General features: G+C 40.4%; 1 long non-coding RNA gene across 2 annotated transcripts in view; it reads left to right on the forward strand.

Annotated features, from left to right (window-relative positions):
- Positions 1-22,944, forward strand: part of LOC118972276 (uncharacterized) — a 55,437-nt gene that overhangs the window by 2,045 nt on the left and 30,448 nt on the right. For both annotated transcript variants that reach the window (XR_005061155.2, XR_012121192.1), the window contains exon 2: positions 18,005-18,056. This is a non-coding gene — a long non-coding RNA (uncharacterized lncRNA). The remainder of the gene's footprint in view (positions 1-18,004; positions 18,057-22,944) is intronic.

Below are 22,944 nucleotides of genomic sequence, written 5' to 3' on the forward strand. Positions count from 1 at the left end.
AGCTGCCTCGCCTTAGGTTTTCTGGGTGGCCGCTCCCCAGCGACAGGAAGGGGGTACCCGACGGGTGGGAACCCCGCTGCTTAGCATCCGCAGCATTATTTCTCTAAGCACTGCTGCTCAGATCTTTCACGTATCTTTCAATAACTTAGTAAGGTTGTTTCCATTTTATAGGAGATAAAACCAAAAGGTTCCATGACTTGCCCAAGGCCACAGAGAGGAGAGAATCCTGTGCTTGTTACCCAGTACAGCTTTCCTCTAAAGCCATCTGAGCTACTGAGGGTTATGCTTCAAGGAACCTTTTTGGACAGGCTTACCTCTTCCACCCCATGCTTTCACAAGAGAACCCAATGGCCCTTACAAAGGGGAGAACCCGCCCACACACATATTTTGGCACCAATGCATATGTACATGTTTCCTCACATCCTCTGAAGTAAATGAAAAATAAATTGCGCCAAATGAACTACAAGACCACAGCTCCACATACTGGCTTCCTCCTCCACCCAGTTTTCCTAGGGTGGTTGGAAAATAGTGGGGAGTGGGAAATTAGGGGGAGGACAGAGATGCTTATTTACCACTTGCTAGTTAATAAGAAAAAAATCCTTTTGGTATGACCAAAAAAAACAAAATAAAACAAAAGTGTGTTAATGCTGGAGTCTGAAGTGATGAGAGAAAAGGCTGGTTCACACAGTCTACACCAGACCTGGGTTTAGGGGAAAAACTTGCTTCTTAATTAACCTGCAATGACAATAAATTTGAAATTCTTGCTTCAACAAGAGGCTTTCACAGATAAGATTTTTGATGAGGTACCTGCTGACACAAATAGCAAGACATCCCAGAAGTGCAGAAGGGGATGTGTTTAAGGTGATGGTGGGTAGGTTAAATGACTCAAGCCAAATTCAGATGGCCAACAGACACATGAGAGGATGCTCCACATCACTAATCATCGGGGAAATGCAATTAAAACCACAATGAGATATCACTTCACACCAGTGGCCAGCATCGTAAAGATTGAGAACAACAAATGCTGGCAAGAATGCAGAGAAAGGGAAACTCCTGTACTTCTGATGGCAATGTAAGCTAGTTCAACCATTGTGGAAAACAATATGGAATTTCCACAAAAACTAAAAATAGAAATACCATTTGACCTGGGAATCCCACTCCTTGGAATATACAAGTTCTCAGATTCAAAAAGACATATGCAGCCCTATGTTTATCACAGCACTTTTTACAATAGCCAAGATATGGAAGCAACCTAAGTGTCCATCAGTAGATGAATGAATAAAGAAGAGTTGGTACATATATACAATGGAATACTATTCAGCCATAAGAAAGAAACAAATCCTATTATTTGCAACAACATGGATGGAGCTAGAGGATATTATGCTCAGTGAAATAAGCCAGGTGGAGAAAGACAAGTGTCAAATGATTTCCCTCATTTGTGGAGTATAACAATGCAGCAAAACTGAAGGAACAAAACAGCAGCAGACCCACACTCCAAGAAGGGACTAGTGGTTACTAAAGGAGAGAGGTGAGGGAGGGCGTGTCGGGAGGGAGGGAGATGGTGATTGAGGGGTATTATGTTTAATACACATGGTGTGAGGGGTCACAGAGAAAACAGTGTAGCTAGCGCAGAGAAGGCAAATAGTGACTCTGTGGCATCTTACTACACTGATGGACAGTGAGTAACTGCAATGGGGTATAGGTAGGGACTTGATAATATGGGTTAATGTAGTAACCACATTGTTTTTTCATGTGAAACCTTCATAAGAGTGTATATCAATACCTTAATAAAAAATTTTTTTAATATAACTATATTTACAGGAGGAAGAGGTGATAGGAAAAAAAATTCCTTTCTTTCAAGGTAGTAATATATAATGTTTTTTGCCTTTCATTCCACAAGAGGGCGGAAGGTGAATACAATTTTCAACTCCACTGGGTTCAGGCCTTTGGCTATTACCAGCTAACTACCACCTGCTTATGTTTTGGTAGAGATGACAAACTGCTGTTGCTAACATCTGAACAACTGTCTTTGAGTTCAGGGCACTACTTAATCAATACCCAGACAAATAAGGCATGATTCAGAGCATTCACAGCCTAGTGGGTTCACAGAGGGAAGAGCAATACGTTTGGAGAGTTTGCTAAGGGCTCAGGGAGTCCTACATGTAGCTGGGGGTGTTCTCTGGAAAGATTGGAATGGTAGGGGGTGGCACATCGGGTAGCAATGCCAGTGATGCGTTTGGATGAGGCAGTGGGGGTGGGATGGATGGCACAACTGTGGGAGTACTGAGGGCCCAGGGTGGGAATGTTGATGAACTGGGCAGATTCTGAGGTCTGTTCTCCCTTCAGCCCCTCTTGCAGCCTGCTCTGTTCCTCAGACCTTCACACACACACACACACACACACACACACACACACACACACACACACACACACACACACACACACACACACACACACACACACACACACACTCTCTCTCTCTCTCTCTCTCTCTCTCTCTCTCTCTCTCTCTCTCTCTCTCTCTCTCTCTCTCTCTCTCCGCCCTCTCCTCACAGAGGTTTTCTCCTTGTCCAGGGCTCTTTTCTCTTAAAGACAGGTTTTTCTTAGGCATTTTCACCCCCCTTATCTGAGGGTTTGCTCTTATCTATCAAGCCCAGGCTGCCTTTTTACTCAGAACTTCTAAGCCTTCTAAGCTCCTCTGGCCAACTACCCTCCCTGGTCTTAGCCTATTTACTCTTTTGAGCCTCCCTGGTCCCTAGGCCTCTTCTCTCCTGGGCCCATTCTTCTCCTAACATTGGGACTGTGGCCTTCCTTCATGGACTCACATCAGTTACCCGGTCAGCTTGCTTCTTTCAGGGCCTGGAAATGGACTGACTCTGAGGACTCCTGGGACTCTCATGGGTGTGGCTGGCACTGCTTTGATGCCTCCTTTTTTCTTTTTGTGGCCTGTTCTTCATGCTCTATCCTTAGCATTTTAATCTATAACCATAGGTATTTTCAAAGTAATGGCTCTGCTCATAGCCTCTGAACTTGAAAAGTGGAGGAGTATATACCACTCTTTCAGATCTTAAATGTGGTTCTCAGAGAGCATTTCCAATTGAGCTTATCTGCTGTGTGGTGTAATGATGTAATGGAAATCACACCAGACCAGTGGTCATGCACAGGCCCTCTTAGTGTTGCTTCCCTTCCTGGCCAGGACACCTGAGGCAAGTGAATTTACTTCTTGGAGTCTCAGTTTCCTCATGAAGGAAATGTTAGTGATAAGTTTACAGGATTGTCCTGAGAAATAAGTGAAGTAATAAATAACTGAGGTAGAGTTTTCTAAGTATCTAGGAAATCTTTTACACTAAAAGAAAATGTTTTAAAATGTAGCTATTATTATTATTGCTAACATTTCTTCATCTGTGAAACTCAATAAAGGGATTCCCAACAGAAGACAGAATGATCTCCAAGAGGCTCCTTCAAGTTCTTTCCTCTGAGTTTGTCAAATATGACTTGCCATATATGCTGGTTGTATTTATAATTCAATCCTTACAGTTTTCCTCATCTGTTTTTCTCCTCTGGCAACGCCCATCATACCCAGCCCTCGCAATATCTTGCAATAGCTCTTCACACTAAATTCCTCTCTGCTTAAGGAGTGAGTGGTTTCAGTTCTTCAATGGTTATAGAAGCTTCAGCATCTGGGGAGTCAACCTCAGACAAATTGGTCACACAGGCCAAACCAGAGGAATCATCTCTTCTCACATTCTGCTTTCTAGATATGAATAGGGGCCAAAGGACACCATACTGGCTGCTGTGACAAACCACCTGGCATACACAAATGTTTTCATTTCTATTCTAGAGCAAAATTTCACACAACCTGCAATGGGACAGGTTTTCTGGGCCTGAGGGAGGGCCAAACCTTTGCTGATGTGTTAAACTGATCAGGTTGCCCATTCCCCTTTACAACATTTTTGCTTCCTGGGTTTTCGCTGCCTTCCTGGTTTAGAACACAGCAGCCATGAGGAAACTCTTCACTCCAAGTACAATTAAGCATGGCAGGATTTGAAAATGGAGCCCAAATCAGCCCATTTCAAGCTGAATGATAGGTACTGCATTCTCAGGAGACTTTCCTAAGTGAGTAAGGACAACCTTACAAAAGATTTCCAAAAAATTCTGTGACACTTCAGTTCACCTTCTACCTCTGGACTAGAAAAGAGGTTTAAAAGGCTAAAAAATGACTGGAGAAGAGAAGGGAATTTGGAGAGATGCTGGTGTGCTGGTCCTAGCCTGTGCTGTGGAGGGAGAAAGCCAGGGTCCCTGTGCTCCTGTAGTTTATAGGAGCAGAGGGAATGCGTAAGTATTTCCCAAGAACCAGACATTGGTCACTCAAGAAAGCTTGTGTGGGGTCGTTTATATCCCAATCAAGAAGGCTGCCTGATGAGCAGAACCCCACAGAAGAGTAAGTTCTCAGGCTCCATCAGACACATAAAGGCTGAGAAAGGGGGGGGATTCAAGATGGCAGCATGAGAGATGAGACAGAGAACTCCTCCCAAAATCACAAATAGTACAAAAATATAGTTAATTAATACAACTAATCCTAAAACAGCAAAAAGAAAGAAGGTTGAAACAGACTGCATACAGACCTCACGAACAGAGCAGACTTCACTAAACAGGGTAATGTACAAAAGCCTTAATCCGCGGGACCCAAGCCCCTCCCCCACCCCAGCTCACCCGTGGGAGGAAGAGAAACAGAGCAGGGATGGGGTGGAAGCCTGGGACTGCTGAAGACCTAGCCCTGGAGATCTGCTTTGTGAACAGAAACTTACATTTCCAAAGAAGAATTCAGATGGCCAAGAGGCACATGAAAAGATGCTCCACATTGCTATTCATCAGAGAAATGCAAATTAAAACCCAATGAGATAGCATCTCATACCAGTTGGATAGCCAGAATTCAAACGACAAGGAACAACAAATGTTGGTGAGCATGTGGAGAAAGGGGAACCCTCGTACACTGCTGGTGGGAATGTAAACTTGTTCAACCATTGTGGAAAGCAGTATGGAGGTTCCTCAAAAAACTAAAAATAGAAATACCATTTGACCCAGGAATTCCACTCCTAGGAATTTACCCTAAGAATGCAGCAGCCCAGTGTGAAAAAGACATGTGCTCCCCTATGTTTATTGCAGTACTATTTTTAATAGCCAAGAAATGGAAGCAACCTAAGTGTCCATCAGTAGATGAATGGATAAAGAAGAGGTGGTAAATATACACAATGAAATATTGTTCAGCCATAAGAAGAAAACAAATCCTACCATTTGCAACAACATGGATGGAGCTAGAGGGTATTATGCTCAGTGAAATAAGCCAGGCAGAGAAAGACAAGTATCAAATGATTTCATTCATCTGTGGAGTGTAAGAACAAAGCAAAAACTGAAGGAACAAAGCAGCAGCAGACTTACAGAACCCAAGAATGAACTAACAGTTACCAAGGGTAAAGGGACTGGGGAAGATGGGTGGAAAGGGAGGGTAATGGGGGAAAAAGAGGCATTACGATTAGTACACATAATGTAGTGGGGGGTTGGGAGGGTACATGGGAAAGGCAGTATATACAGAGAAGACAAGTAATGATTCTATAGCATCTTACTACACTGATGGACAGTGAGTGTAATGGGGTATGTGGGGGGGACTTGATAATAGGGGGAGACTATTAACCATAATGTTCAAGTAATTGTACATTAACAATAACAACAACAACAAAAAAGGCTGAGAAAGGTGTCTTGAGTGACCAGCTGGAAAGAGATCCCCAGGGGGTCTCTGAAAAACCCAGAAAAGTACTTCAGGGAAGAAAGTGCTTCCTTTACCGACAGGGCTGTCCTGTCATCATGCAATTCCAAGTTGTGTGAGAACTTTCCTGTCTCACCTTCACTTTCACCCTGGGTGGGGTCAGAAACAATGGCAAAAGCTGGAGTGAAAGTCATGAAAGAGGTTGGAGAGAAAATAGAAATGTATCAGGACCTTTCCCACTTTAGGTATCACGGCAGAGGAGGGAAACCCAGCCCAAACATGAAGTTTAAAGTTTTCTATTATGCTGGATGCCACACATTAATTACTGAACTTACAGTGACTAGAAGATCTTTTATTACACATAAGTAACCCCAAAAATCTTAGGAGCTGCCCAAGTGTTTCTTCTTGGGGTAGGGAATAACTAGCTCCACCACAGGGAAAAAGAACGCTGATCTCTGACCCAATCTCCATGAGGCCCATTCACTCCACGCAAAGGCCAGGCTAGCAAACTGGAAGAGACACATCTGCGTGGTTCTTTTCCCCACAGGGAGGTGAGTTTTGACATATTAATTATATTCCTTTTGGCACTTTGAGATAACAAAACCTTATGCAATGTTCCAGGTTGATATACTGTTCTCTGCTTGCACAAAATATCATGTGTTAGTATAATTTGTCTATGGGAACATCTTGCCTTACATATTTTATATTTCCTCTATTTGGATCCACAAATGATACTGACTTGTCAGTGTTAAGGGTTCCACACTTGGAAGCAGCAGGGATGTCCTTAGTGTCTCCACTCTTCTCCAGCTGATTTGATTCTCCTCCCCAGCAGTCTGCTCAGGGTCTAAATGAAGGTCTGGCACACTCCCCTGGTCTACAAAGTCTTCATTCTTCATCCCCAACCTTCCATTGGGGTGAGATCATCAAAGCCTCAGGAACCCATGGGTTCTCCTGGAAGAAATGAAGGGGATGGAGACAAAACTCCTGGGACCATCAACCAAACAGAGGGAACAAAAGGAGGGTACATAAAGAGAGTGGAGGTGTGGCAGAGAAGCAGGCGGAGAGCAGGATGTGAGTGTATAGCATCAGACTCCGCCTGTGCAAGCAGGATCTGAAGGGTGATTGCAGGAGCTGGTGAGAGACATTTGGAAATGCTGGGAGGTGTTGTAGAAGCCAGATACAATAGGGTCAGGAAATGGAAACAACAAGTACCAGACAGTTCTTTCAAGAGCTCTGGTTGAGAAAGGGCGGGAAGAGATGAGGCAATAACTGCAGGGAAGGGGCTTTCTGATGGGTGAGGTTTGAGTTTGCCAGAAAGCCTGCTTTGGGTTCCAGTGCTGCTTGGTTGTAGCATGTTCAGCCAGCTTGACATCTAGTCAGCCTGTAGGTAGGGACACTCACAGAGTTCTGCCTCTGACAAGACGTTCGGGGCACTTGGCCGCATGTATATCCCAGTGTCAGTGGTTCTCAGACAAAGCTCTACCTCAGGATATTTTGGGCTGAGGAATGGACAGCATCTGGATTATTTAGAAGCATGACAAGTTAATGGCAAAAACAAAAACAAGAATGAGGAAAGAGGAGAAAATAACTCAGAAAAATCTTCTTGTAAATGGACATTATTTTTAAAGATTTGAAGGTTAACTATGTTGGATTTAAAACAACCCCCCCCCCATGTGCCTGAGACCAGCACTTGAGGACAGAGGAAATCGCACGTTTCCCCCCTTTTTTTTTTCTCTTTTCTGCGAGTGCTTTTTGGAAGCCTAAAAGGGACAGGGACCCCAGTGCTAGGGAGGCAGGGCGGCAGGACTGGTGAGCGGGTGCCTGGGACCAGCGCCTGAGGACAAAGAATATCGCGCGTTTTTCCCTGTGGGACCGGTGGGCGGGTGCCTGAGACCGGCACCTGAGGACGGAGGAAATCGCGCGTTTTTCCCCTTTTTTACTCTCTTTTTGGCGAGTGCTTTTTGGAAGCCTTAAAGGGAAAGGGACCCCGGTGATAGGGAGGCAGGGCGGCGGGACTGGTGAGCAGGTGCCTGGAACCAGTGCCTGAGGACAAAGTATATCGAACGTTCCTTCCCTGCAGGACCAGTGGGTGGGTGCTTTTTGGAAGCCTTGAAAGGACAGGGACCCTGGTGCTAGGGAGACAGGGCAGCAGGACCAGTGAGCGGGTGCCTGGGACCAGCACCTGAGGACAAAAAAAAAAAAATCGCGTGTTTTTTCCTTTTTTTTTTCCTTTCTGTTCCCTCTCTCATTGTTTCTGTTGTTGTTTTGGTTTGGAGAGTGCTTTTGGAAGTCTTAAAGGGGCAGGACAGGTCACTTAGACCAGAGGCAGGGAATCTGGGGATCTCTGGGCACTCTAACCCCCTGGGCAGCAGGGAGCACAGAGGCCCCTTACAGAGATAAATAGCCTCCCGGCCGCTCCCCCTCCAACGGGGCTCCACCATTTTGGAGGAAAAGCCCCAGCCAGGCCAAGCCCACAGCAACAGCGGAGATAAACCCCAAAGCAACTGGGCAGGAAGCAGAAGCCCTGTCTGCGCACAGCTGCCCAGCACAAGCCACTAAAGGACGCTATTCTCCCAGGAAAAGGCCACAAACCAACAAGAAGGGAAACTCTTCCAGCGGTCACTTGTACCAGCTATGCAAACTATCTCTATCACCATGAAAAGGCAAAACTACAGGCAGACAAAGATCACAGAGACAACACCTGAGAAGGAAACAGACCTAACCAGTCCTCCTGAAAAAGAATTCAAAATAAACATCATGAACATGCTGACAGAGATGCAGAGAAAAATGCAAGAGCAATGGGATGAGATGCAGAGAAAAATGCAAGAGCAGTGGGATGAAGTCCGGAAGGAGATCACAGATGTCAGGAAGGAGATCACAGAAGTGAAACAATCCCTGGAAGGATTTATAAGCAGAATGGATAAGATGCAAGAGGCCATTGAAGGAATAGAAGCCAGAGAACAGGAACGTATAGAAGCTGACATAGAGAGAGATAAAAGGATCTCCAGGAATGAAACAACACTAAGAGAAATATGTGACCAATACAAAAGGAATAATATTCATATTATAGGGATACCAGAAGAGGAAGAAAGAGGAAAAGGGATAGAAAGTCTCTTTGAAGAAATAATTGCTGAAAACTTCCCCAAACTGGGGGAGGAAATAATCGAACAGACCATGGAATTACACAGAACTCCCAAAAGAAAGGATCCAAGGAGGACAACACCAAGACACATAGTAATTAAAATGGCAAGGATCAAGGACAAGGAAAGAGTTTTAAAGGCAGCTAGAGAGAAAAAGGTCACCTATAAAGGAAACCCCATTAGGCTAACATCAGACTTCTCGACAGAAACCCTACAGGCCAGAAGAGAATGGCATGATATACTTAATGCAATGAAACAGAAGGGCCTTGAACCAAGGATACTGTATCCAGCACGACTATCATTTAAATATGATGGCGGGATTAAACAATTCCCAGACAAGCAAAAGCTGAGGGAATTTGCTTCCCACAAATCACCTCTACAGGGCATCCTACAGGGACTGCTCTAGATGGGAGCACCCCTAAAAAGAGCACAGAACAAAACACACAACATATGAAAAATGGAGGAGGAGGAATAAGAAGGGAGAGAAGAAAAGAATTTCCAGACAGTGTATATAACAGCTCAATAAGCGAGCTAAGTTAGGCAGTAAGATACTAAAGAAGCTAACCTTGAACCTTTGGTAACCACGAATCTAAAGCCTGCAATGGCAATAAGTACATATCTCTCAATACTCACCCTAAATGTAAATGGACTTAATGCACCAATCAAAAGACATAGAGTAATAGAATGGATAAAAAAGCAAGACCCATCTATATGCTGCTTACAAGAAACTCACCTTAAACCCAAAGATAAGCATAGACTAAAAGTCAAGGGATGGAAAAACATATTTCAGGCAAACAACAGTGAGAAGAAAGCAGGGGTTGCAGTACTAATATCAGACAAAATAGACTTCAAAACAAAGAAAGTAACAAGAGATAAAGAAGGATACTACATAATGATAAAGGGCTCAGTCCAACAAGAGAATATAACCATTCTAAATATATATGCACCCAATACAGGAGCACCAGCATATGTGAAGCAAATACTAACAGAACTAAAGAGGGAAATAGACTGCAATGCATTCATTGTAGGAGACTTCAACACACCACTCACCCCAAAGGATAGATCCACCAGGCAGAAAATAAGTAAAGACATACAGGCACTGAACAACACACTAGAACAGATGGACCTAACAGACATCTATAGAACTCTACATCCAAAAGCAACAGGATATACATTCTTCTCAAGTGCACATGGAACATTCTCCAGAATAGATCACATACTAGCTCACAAAAAGAGCCTCAGTAAATTCCAAAATATTGAAATTCTACCAACCAATTTTTCAGACCACAAAGGTATAAAACTAGAAATAAACTCTACAAAGAAAACAAAAAGGCTCACAAACACATGGAGGCTTAACAACATGCTACTAAATAATCAATGGATCAATGAACAAATCAAAATAGAGATCAAGGAATATATAGAAACAAATGACAACAACAAAACTAAGCCCCAACTTCTGTGGGACGCAGCGAAAGCAGTCTTAAGAGGAAAGTATATAGCAATCCAGGCACACTTCAAGAAGGAAGAACAATCCCAAATGAATGGTCTAACATCACAATTATCTAAACTGGAAAAAGAAGAACAAATGAGGCCTAAAGTCAGCAGAAGGAGGGATATAATAAAGATCAGAGAAGAAATAAACAAAATTGAGAAGAATAAAACAATAGCAAAAATCAACGAAACTAAGAGCTGGTTCTTCAAGAAAATAAACAAAATAGATAAGCCTCTAGCCCAACTTATTAAGAGAAAAAGAGAGTCAACACAAATCAACATAATCAGAAATGAGAATGGAAAAATCACGACAGACTCCACAGAAATACAAAGAATTATTAAAGACTACTATGAAAACCTATATGCCAACAAGCTGGAAAACCTAGAAGAAATGGACAACTTCCTAGAAAAATACAACCTCCCAAGACTGACCAAGGAAGAAACACAAAAGTTAAACAAACCAATTACAAGCAAAGAAATTGAAACAGTAATCAAAAAACTACCCAAGAACAAAACCCCGGGGCCGGACGGATTTACCTCGTAATTTTATCAGACACACAGAGAAGACATAATACCCATTCTCCTTAAAGTGTTCCACAAAATAGAAGAAGAGGGAATACTCCCAAACTCATTCTATGAGGCCAACATCACCCTAATACCAAAACCAGGCAAAGACCCCACCAAAAAAGAAAATTACAGACCAATATCCCTGATGAATGTAGATGCAAAAATACTCAATAAAATATTAGCAAACAGAATTCAACAGTATATCAAAAGGATCATACACCATGACCAAGTGGGGTTCATCCCAGGGATGCAAGGATGGTACAACATTCGAAAATCCATCAACATCATCCACCACATCAACAAAAAGAAAGACAAAAACCACATGATCATCTCCATAGATGCTGAAAAAGCATTTGACAAAATTCAACATCCATTCATGATAAAAACTCTCAGCAAAATGGGAATAGAGGGCAAGTACCTCAACATAATAAAGGCCATATATGATAAACCCACAGCCAGCATTATACTGAACAGCGAGAAGCTGAAAGCATTTCCTCTGAGATCGGGAACCAGACAGGGATGCCCGCTCTCCCCACTGTTATTTAACATAGTACTGGAGGTCCTAGCCACGGCAATCAGACAAAACAAAGAAATACAAGGAAACCAGATTGGTAAAGAAGAAGTTAAACTGTCACTATTTGCAGATGATGTGATACTGTACATAAAAAACCCTAATAAACCCTAATAAACATAAAAAACCCTAAAGACTCCACTCCAAAACTACTAGAACTGATATCGGAATACAGCAAAGTTGCAGGATACAAAACTAACACACAGAAATCTGTAGCTTTCCTATACACTAACAACGAATCAATAGAAAGAGAAATCAGGAAAACAATTCCATTCACCATTGCATCAAAAAGAATAAAATACCTAGGAATAAACCTAAACAAAGATGTGAAAGACTTATACTCTGAAAACTACAAGTCACTCTTAAGAGAAATTAAAGGGGACACTAATAAATGGAAACTCATCCCATGCTCATGGCTAGGAAGAATTAATATCGTCAAAATGGCCATCCTGCCCAAAGCAATATACAGATTTGATGTAATCCCTCTCAAATTACCAGCAACATTCTTCAATGAATTGGAACAAATAATTCAAAAATTCATATGGAAACACCAAAGACCCCGAATAGCCAAAGCAATCCTGAAAAAGAAGAATAAAGTAGGGGGGATCTCACTCCCCAACTTCAAGCTCTACTACAAAGCCATAGTTATCAAGACAATTTGGTACTGTCACAAGAATAGAGCCACAGACCAGTGGAACAGATTAGAGACTCCAGACATTAACTCAAACAAATATGGTCAATTAATATTTGATAAAGGAGCCATGGACATACAATGGCAAAATGACAGTCTCTTCAACAGATGGTGCTGGCAAAACTGGACAGCTACATGTAGGAGAATGAAACTGGACCATTGTCTAACCCCATATACAAAGGTAAACTCAAAATGGATCAAAGACCTGAATGTAAGTCATGAAACCATTAAACTCTTGGAAAAAAACATAGGCAAAAACCTCTTAGACATAAGAGTGACCTCTTCTTGAACATATCTCCCCGGGCAAGGAAAACAACAGCAAAAATGAGCAAGTGGGACTACATTAAGCTGAAAAGCTTCTGTACAGTGAAAGACACCATCAATAGAACAAAAAGGAACCCTACAGTATGGGAGAATATATTTGAAAATGACAGATCCGATAAAGGCTTGACGTCCAGAATATATAAAGAGCTCACACGCCTCAACAAACAAAAAACAAATAACCCAATTAAAAAATGGGCAGAGGAACTGAACAGACAGTTCTCTAAAAAAGAAATACAGATGGCCAACAGACACATGAAAAGATGCTCCACATCGCTAATTATCAGAGAAATGCAAATTAAAACTACAATGAGGTATCACCTCACACCAGTAAGGATAGCTGCTATCCAAAAGACAAACAACAACAAATGTTGGCGAGGCTGTGGAGAAAGGGGAACCCTCCTACACTGCTGGTGGGAATGTAAATTAGTTCAACCATTGTGGAAAGCAGTATGGAGGTGCATCAAAATGCTCAAAACAGACCTACCATTTGACCCAGGAATTCCACTCCTAGGAATTTACCGTAAGAACGCAGCAATCAAGTTTGAGAAAGATAGATGCACTCCTATGTTTATCGCAGCACTATTTACAATAGCCAAGAATTGGAAGCAACCTAAATGTCCCTCGGTAGATGAATGGATAAAGAAGAGGTGGTACATATACACAATGGAATACTACTCAGCCATAAGAAGTGGAAAAATCCAACCATTTGCAGCAACATGGATGGAGCTGGAGAGTATTATGCTCAGTGAAATAAGCCAAGCGGAGAAAGAAATACCAAATGATTTCACTCATCTGAGGAGTATAGGAACAAAGGAAAAACTGAAGGAACAAAACAGCAGTGGAATTACAGAACCCAAAAATGGACTAACAGGTACCAAAGGGAAAGGTACTGGGGAGGATGGGTGGGCAGGGAGGGATAAGGGGGGGGGAAGAAGAAGGGGGGTATTAAGATTAGCATGCATGGGGGGGAGGGAGAAAGGGGAGGGTGGGCTGCACAACACAGAGAGGACTAGTAGTGACTCTACAACATTTTGCTAAGCTGATGGACAGTAACCGTAATGTGGTTGTTACGGGTGACCTGATATAGGGGAGAGCATAGTAAACATAGTATTCTTCACGTAAGTGTAGATTAAAAATTAAAAAAAAAAAAAAAAAAGAAAGAAAGAAAGAAAGAAAGAAAGAAAAGGGGGATTACTCCTTAACAGGATAAAACTATTGGTAAATCAAAGATCAACGCATGCTTTAAATATCCTTAATGTTGATCACTTAAAGGGTGTCAGATGATCAGCTATGGAGGTACTCTTTTCTGATAATATTCCTTTCTCTTAATTTAAAAAAAATAAAATAAAAAGCAGTTACTGTGTGCTGACCTCCAATGAGTTCTGCACAGTGGTATAGAGGGCATGTCAAAGTGTGGGCAAAGGGTCTGTTTGTTTCTATGCAGAAGATCAAGGCCTAGCTTGGATACCCAGAAAATGAACTAAGATACGATATGAGGAGGAGCTTCCGGCATCAGCACTCTCTGGAGGACTTGTGCAGGGGGATGATCATCAAAAAGCCTCCACAGGGATCCGGACGATGCTGCGGTTTTGTCTGCATCCAGCCCACCGTCTCCTGGACTTGCCATAGGAATGAGGAGGGAGATGTCTAGGCTGGCATGTGCATACAGTGAGACAATGAATTTGACCGGATCTGTACTGTTGGAACTCAACCAGGAGTTGGGAGGGGTGCAAGTTGTAGCACTCCAAAATCTCATGACTATAAACTATCTATGGTTAAAAGAACATATGGGATGTGAACAGATCCCAGAAATGGGCTGCTTTAATTTGTCTGATGGTTCAAGTACAGTTGGACAATATCCATCATATCATAGACAAATTTTCACAAATGCCTAGGGTGCCTAAATGGTTTTCTTGGCTTCACTGGTGATGGATGGTAATTATAGATTTGCTTTGTTTATGTCACCGTATTCCTATTATGTTAATATGTGTGTGCAAATTAGTTAGTAGCTTAAAACCTATACATACTTAAGGTACTATGCAAGAAGATATGTGAAAGAAATAATCAATCCTCCCATGTTTCCTTCATATGCTACATCTATAGCTTTTCTTCTTCCTTCCTAATTACAACCCTTAAATAGAATTCGTGCCTCATATCAAATTTACCGAGTATCATAATTCCTCCAGGTGGTAAAGATACCTCGAGACAAGTGCTGGGCATAGAAGCCACAGGGCATAAATCTGCAAAGAAGTAAAAAGCTAACCTTTGCAAACAATATGGCTTCTCTCTCACTTACCAACTTTACATTTCCCTGTATGGCCCTGGAAGATGACTGGTTAGCCAGAGACGGGTAAGATTCCTCAAGGGAGGAACAACCTAAGACAGGCACAGTCGCAGGGGGGCCATCAGGTGAGAATTTGGGGAGCAACAGAGGTGAGGCTCAGAATCTCACCCCCCCTGCTTTGAGAGAAATCTTCTGCATCCGTGGATGTCTTGCTGCCCTTGTCTAGCCTGGATTAATACTTAGTCCATAGGCACACACCTGATCATCTGATCATCTACATTTGTCTTCTTACAGCACTAAACTATGTTTTCTATCTTTATCTTGCATCTACCTACCACTTCAGGATTTTATTAAAAATAAAAATAATAATAATAATAGGAGAAATGTGGGATCAACATATAAATCAAGTACAAAAATCAAACGAATATTCATATTTGACCTGATTGTTTATTGGTCATAATGCATGATCAAAACCAAAGGTTTCTGTGATGAATGCCCTTGTACTGTTCACCATGTAAGAATTTATTCACTATGTAAGAATTCGTTCACCATGTAAGAACTTGTTTGTTATGCTTCAGAAGATTGGAGACTGACGAGAATTAGGCTTGAGATGGATTAATGATTGTACATTGAGCGTTGACTCCCCTATACTGAATTTTATTCTTGTTAACAACCATTTGATCAATAAATATGAGAGATGCCCTCTCAAAAAATAAAAAAATAAAAAAAAAATAAAGTCCTGGTTAGAGGTAATAGAGAAATAAAGCAAAATGGTAGTGGGAAAAAAAAAGACGATGGAATTGAGAAATGGGACAAATATGGAAGATAAGCTTTGTGAGGACACAGGTCTAACTTGTCACCTTTGTGTTTCTAGTGGTTCAATAAGTATTTTTGAATGGATAAAAAAATAAGTTCAAAAAATAAATAAATAAAGTTCTTGGCAGCAAGGCAAAAAAAAAAAACAACAAAAAAAACAACCCACCCCCCCAATGAGATCTAAGAGGCTTGCCTAGAGCCCAAGGGTTCCTTGGTCAGCCTATGGTTTGATGGTAGTGAATCTCAATTTTAGGAGAAAGGCCAGCTGTAATCAGAGTGTATCTAATGACTAGGAACACCTAGTCATAAACCCATGCTGTTTGTGCCAGCTCCTGGAGAAGAGATAGTATGGAGGCTAGCACTTGCTGGTTACAGGCAAAGGAGGTTAACTTGGGAGAAATTGACATGTTTTATATAATACAAGCTACCAGGGAAGGAGTTCAGGATGGCAAATGTCTTGGTAAAAATGTGATCGAATGATATCATGCCTAAAAAAAAAAAAAAAAACCCAAAATTAAAATTGAATAGAATGGATTTAACTGTTAACTAAAGCATATAAATTATATTTTAAAATGGTAGCAGAATTCTGCTTCTATCTGAAGAGATTGTCTTTCCCCTCCCACCTCAAGCAACAACAGAGAAAGAGAGAGAGAGAGAGGAAGGAAGGAAGGAAGGAGGGAAGGAAGGAAGGAGGGAAGGAAGGAAGGAAGGAAGGAAGGAGGGAGGAGGGAAGGAAGGAAGGAAGGAAGGAAGGAGGGAAGGAAGGAAGGAAGGAAGGAGGGAGGAGGGAAGGAAGGAAGGAAGGAAGGAAGGAAGGAAGGAAGGAAGGAAGGAAGGAAGGAAGGAAGGAAGGAGGGAAGGAAGGAGGGAGGAGGGAAGGAAGGAAGGAAGGAAGGAAGGAAGGAAGGAGGGAAGGAAGGAAGGAGGGAGGGAAGGAAGGAGGGAGGGAGGGAAGGAAGGAAGGAAGGAAGGAAGGAGGGAGGGAGGGAGGGGAAGGAAGGGAGAAAGAAAGAAGAAAAGAAAAGCAGACAAAATATAACGGTCGTTTTCAAGAGAGTGGACATCAGGCAACAAAGGACAACAATTCCTGAGATAAGAGAAGCAAATGATTTCCCCTCCTTACTGCTTAGAGAGTTTTCACATGACAGTACAGGGAATGGGACCCAAGCAAAGCAAGACATAACTACATGCTGCCTGCAAGAGATGTAAGGATATAAACAGTGACAGAAAGCAAATTGGTGATTGCTGGGGGTGGGAAGTGACTGAGTTATTAAATTGATTGAGAAGTGACTGCTTAATGGGTACAGGGTTTTCTTTGGGGTGATAAAAATATTTTGGAGCTAAATAGAGGTAGTGATTGCACAATGTTGTGAATGTACTAAATGCCACTGAATTGCACACTTTAAAATGGTTATTTTCATTTGTGAATTTCACTTGAGGGAAAAAAAATCTAACCAGGCACACAAGGGAACAAAACAATATAAATTACAGCCAGCAGAAACCCACAGGAGATCTAGAGACTGAAGTTATAAACCTCAGATTTTAAAATTATGATGCTTTCTGTGTTCTCTGAACAGTGAAAAATATGAATGAGTATTTTGACAAATATAAACTATAAAAGAAGGGAAATTCTGGAACTACATATACAATTAAAATCAGTAACTCAGTGGATAGATTTAACAGCAGAATAGATAGGTAAAGAAGGAATTGATGGCATTTTGTGCATTAGAAGACAAAATCCAGAATACAGAACTGAGAGATGAAAATAGGAAAACAAGAGAAGTGAAGGTAAGAGACAAAGAAGTTACAGAAAGGAGTCCCATGAAGAGAGGAGAGGATGAGTGGGACAGAAGCAGTCTTTGAAGAGTTAGTAGTTGAGAATTTTCAAAAAGCTGATTAAAGATATTAAGCAATACATGTATAGTTGACTTCTAAGCAGAAACGGAACCTGGAAGACAGTGACGATATCTTCAAAATGCTAAAATAAAATAATTATCAACCAATGACCTGTGTAGAGATCACAGAGGATCACAAGAGTTGGGTAAGGATTGAGCAGACCACTAAAGAGCTGTTAGCAAGGGATGTGACCCAGGCAGGTGGTCAGGGTACCTCAAGGACTATTGGTGGAACAATGAATCAGTCTATTTAGGTGAAGCTAAGCTCCCATTACTAGGGGTGGTATGGAAATTGATGCTGGAAAGGGTCAGTAGGAGCAAGATGGTAAATGATTTCATTCTCTGTGTGATGGGAAATACTGAAAGTATGTTCTTGGTGGGATATCTCCTATCTACCTTGGTGGCCTATTTCTTCATAGATACTACTAACTAAAATTCCTTCTCACATTTTCCTGATACAGGTATAAATCATGCTGTCTCTTGCTACTTTATTGTGAGTGAAATGAAATTTAGGTAAGTGCCAGCTTCAGCCTGTACTGTACTTTCATTCCCTTGAGAGGAAATATTACTGGATTACCATTTTTAAAGAATCTGATTGCAAAGAATCTTATTTCCTTTTTGATTTGTTCCTCTGGAGTCAGAGTGAGACAGTAAATTAGGGAGGGAAGGGGGAATAACAAAGTTATTTCCAAATGGGTGACCTTTTAAATTATTTTCTCTCTTTCTAAGCACCATACTTTTAGGCCTAACCTTTCCCATTCTCTCTCTTTAAGAGCAGGACTCCTTACAAACCCATATTGTCATAATCAGTCCATGTGAACCCTATTTTGCTTTAATTGTGTTCTCCTCATCTCTGAGTGCCAGTCCCATTTGTCCCCTCCTCCAGAGTCCAGTCTGATATGTCTGTGCACATATTTGCATAATTCACAAATTTAAAACTGTGGTACTCTTTTATGTGTATTTTAACTTACATCAATGGCACTGTGCTTTTAGGATCCTATAATTTGACCTACTGGACTAGAACTCTAGTTTTCCAGATTTTCTTCTCATTTGCATCTCGTGGAATTTTTTTGTTTTTATGTGCTTCTTTAAGATTCCTCCGCTTCCTGCCAGGTACATGAAATGGTGCTCAACATCACTAATCATTGGGAAAATGCAAATCAAAATTACAATGAGATATCACCTCACACCTAGAATAGCTGTCATAAAAAATATAAGAAATAACAAATATAGGTGAGGGTGTGGAGAAATGGAACCCTAGTGCACTGTTGGAGAAAATGCAAATTGGTGCAACTAGTCTGGAAAACAGCATGGTGGTTCTTCATGAAAAGTAGAACTACCATATGATCCAGCAATTTCACTTCTGCATATACATCCAGAAGAATTGAAATCAAGATCTTATATAGATGTCTGCACTCCTATGTTCACTGAAACATTATTCACAATAGATAAGACAGGGAAACAACCTAAATGTCCATCAAAAGAGTAAAGGATAAAGAGGTGATGGACACACACACACACAATCGAACATTATTGAGCCATGAGAAAGAAGGAAATCCTGCCATTTTCAACAACTTGAGGACATTATGCTAAGTGAAATAAATCATAAAGAGAAAGATAAATATCATATAATATACTTACATGTAGAACTTAAAAAAGTCAAACTCAGAGAAACAAAGAGTACAGTGGTGCATACCAGGAATTGAGGGGTGGGGAAAATGGGTAGATACTGGGTAAAGGGTACAAATTCCAATTGTAAGTTTAAAGTTTGGGGATCTAATATATAGCCTGGCGATTCTAGCTAATAATACTGTGTCATATACTTGAATGTTGCTAAGAGAGTAATCTTAAATTGTCTCACCATAAAAAAGAAATGGTAACTATATGACAGGATGGAGGTGGTAGCTAATGCCATGGTGATAATCACTGTGCAATATGCAATACATCACATAAACACTTGTACGCCTTAAACTCACACAATGTTAAGTATCGGTATCAATAAAGTGGGAGGGAAAAGAAGATTCTTCAACTTTAACTTTAAGCCCTTTTGCTAATTTAAAGTTTGCACTATAAATTTGATGTAGGGCTCTGCTTCTGATTGCTGTATGCAATGTAACTTTCCAGGCAGGTTACATGCAAAGGGATTTCAGGGTCACAGATATTATGTGCACATTTGATCACACTAGGTGGTGCCATGCTGCTCTTGAGAATGACCAAAAAATGCTCTTCTTCCTCCCACTATCAAAGTATAAAGGTTCCATTTTTATAAGCTTGTCAATATTTGATATTATCCAACTTTCAAATTTTAGCCAATAAAATGAGCATAAAGCAATGCCTCATTTTCTCATTACTAGTGAGGTTGAGCTTCTCTTCATACACTTATTAGCCCTTTGGGTTTTCTTTAGTTATATCCCTTGCTGATTTTTCTAATAAGTGTCCTGCCTTTTTTCTTGTTCTGTAAAATTTCCGTATGTATTTTAGAGCAGTGCTGCCCAATAGAACTTTTTGAGATGATGTGAAGGTTCTATAATTGTGCTGTTTAATATGGTAGCCACTAGCCATGTGTGGCTAACTGAGTACTTAAAATGTGGACAGTGTAACCAAGGAACTGAATTTTTAATTCTATTTAATTCTGATAATTTTTTATTTAAGTGTAACTAGTCACATGTGGACAGTGCAGGGTCTCGGTATTAATCCCTCATCAGTTTTTGGCATAGCAAATATTTTCTCCTGGTCTGTCAACTCTCTGAGAACTTAGTCTGTGGGTGCTTTGTTAAATAGCAATTCATAATTTGGGTGTGCTCAAACCCATACATCCTTTTGCTTTATAGTTTGGCTTCTTGGGCTCTTCTTCAGCAAAGAATTCTTTGTCAACTTCAGTATCACAAAGATGGTCCCTGAAAAAAAATTTCTATTACCTTTAAGTTTGGGTGTTCTTATTTGCATGTGGCATAAAGTAAAGATCTTGCTTTTTTTCTACACATAACAAACCAGTTTTCTCAACTCAATTTATTAAACAGTGCTTTCTTTCTCTGGCAGAGCATGGAAGCATTTTTTTTTTAAAGATCGTATACCAGGTCCAATAATACCTCATTCCATTTTTAGCCCTCTGTTTTGTATAATGGTCCATTTGCCTGCTTCCATGCCAGTATCGTTTTAATACTGTACCTTTGTAATATCTCTTCAAAATTGATCGTAGGACAATTTGTCCTCTGCTTTTCATGATTAAATTGACTATTTTTCCATTACATTTTAGAAAAAGTGTGTCAATCCTTTAAAAAATTTGTGGAAATTTTAATAGGGATTGCATTTAAATTACAGATTGATTTTGGAAGAACCAAATTCTTATGGTGTTGTCATTACATCCATGTGCACTTGTGCAGATCCTGTATTTCATTAATAGCTTTACAGAAATAAAATCTTCATAAAAATCTTGCATGTATTTAAAGTGTGCAAATTGGTAAGCTTTGACTTATGGATGAGCCTGTGAAACCATCATCAATATCAAGACAATGAGAGTAAACATATTCATCATCTCCCCAAATTTCTTTGTGAGCCTTTATAATCTTTTTCTTCTATTCCTCCCCCACCCTTTTCCTCATGCAACCAGTAGACAGCTTCCTCTCACTATATATAGAAAGATTTGTTTGCATTTTCTAAAGTTATTAGTAAATGGAATCACACAGTAGGTACTTTTTTGGTCTGGCTCCTTCCACTCAGTATAATAATTTTGAGATTCATCCATCTTGTAGCATGAATACTACTTGCTCTTGCTGAGTAGTATTCCATTGTATGGGTGTATTACCATTTATTTACTCATTCACCTGTTGGTGGACATTTGGGCTGTTTCCAGTTTGGGGTTATCACAAATAAAGCAGTTGTGAACATTTGTGGAGAAGTCTTTGCATGTATGTAACTTTTATTTATCCTGAGGTAAATACACAGAAGTGAAATGGTTAGATCATATGACAAGTGTATATTTAACTTTTTAAGAAACTACTAAACTGTGCTTCAAAGTGTTTGTACCATTTTACATTCCCAAAAACAATATATAGAGTTCTACTTCCTCCAAAACACAGTTTGTATGGCTAGTATGTAGTTTTAGCCATTCTATTAAGTGTGTAGAGGTTATCTCATGGTTTTTTTTTAACATCTTTACACATTTATTATTATGCATACATGCATCTTGTTATGAAAGATCAATGCTTAAGAGTGGGACAAAGAGCATCTACATTCGAAAATTTGACAGGCCCAGCAAAATTGTCCTACAAAGTGGTGGGTGCTTTACACTTGCACCAACAATGGATGCATATGAAGTCCCATATGTGAGTATGTTACATTTACATAATGAATGAAAAGCAATAGGATTTTCACATGAAAGAACAGTTTTTGAAAAAATCAAATTAAATTTCTAAAATTATATTATCAAACTCTGAAATATTAAACTGTTCTGCTTAAAAAAAAAACAAGTCAAGTTGTTACTAGGCTGTTTTGTTAGGTTACATTTCAGTACCACCACAATAAAATCAGTTCTCTACTTGCAAAAAAGGATGTGATTTTTGAAATTTTCATCAACTTGTTAAAGCAATTTTATTTTATTTTATTTTATTTTTTTGAGAGGGCATCTCTCATATTTATTGATCAAATGGTTGTTAACAACAATAAAATTCAGTATAGGGGGGTCAATGCTCAATGTACAATCATTAATCCATCTCAAGTCTAATTCTCGTCAGTCTCCAATCTTCTGAAGCATAACGAACAAGTTCTTACATGGTGAACGAATTCTTACATAGTGAAAAAATTCTTACATGGTGAACAGTACAAGGGCATTCATCACAGAAACTTTCAGTTTTGATCACGCATTATGACCTGTAAACAATCAGGTCAAATATGAATATTCGTTTGATTTTTGTACTTGATTTATATGTTGATCCCACATTACTCCCTTTATTATTATTATTATTTTTATTTTTAATAAAATGCTGAAGTGGTAGGTAGATGCAAGATAAAGGTAGTAGACATAGTTTAGTGCTGTAAGAAGACAAATGTAGATGATCAGATGATCAGGTGTGTGCCTATGGACTAAGTATTAATCCAGGCTAGACAAGGGCAGCAAGACATCCACGGATGCAGAAGATTTCTCTCAAAGCAGGGGGGGTGAGGTTCTGAGCATCACCTCTGTTGCTCCCCAAATTCTCACCTGATGGCCCCCCTGCGACTGTGCCTGTCTTAGGTTGTTCCTCCCTTGAGGAATCTTACCCGTCTCTGGCTAACCAGTCATCTTCCGGGGCCATACAGGGAAATGTAAAGTGGGTAAGTGAGAGAGAAGCCATATTGTTTGCAAAGGTTAGCTTTTTACTTCTTTGCAGATTTATGCCCTGTGGCTTCTATGCTCAGCACT

Source organism: Manis javanica, chromosome 9 (assembly GCF_040802235.1).
Source record: "Manis javanica isolate MJ-LG chromosome 9, MJ_LKY, whole genome shotgun sequence".
NCBI classification, from domain to species: domain Eukaryota; kingdom Metazoa; phylum Chordata; class Mammalia; order Pholidota; family Manidae; genus Manis; species Manis javanica.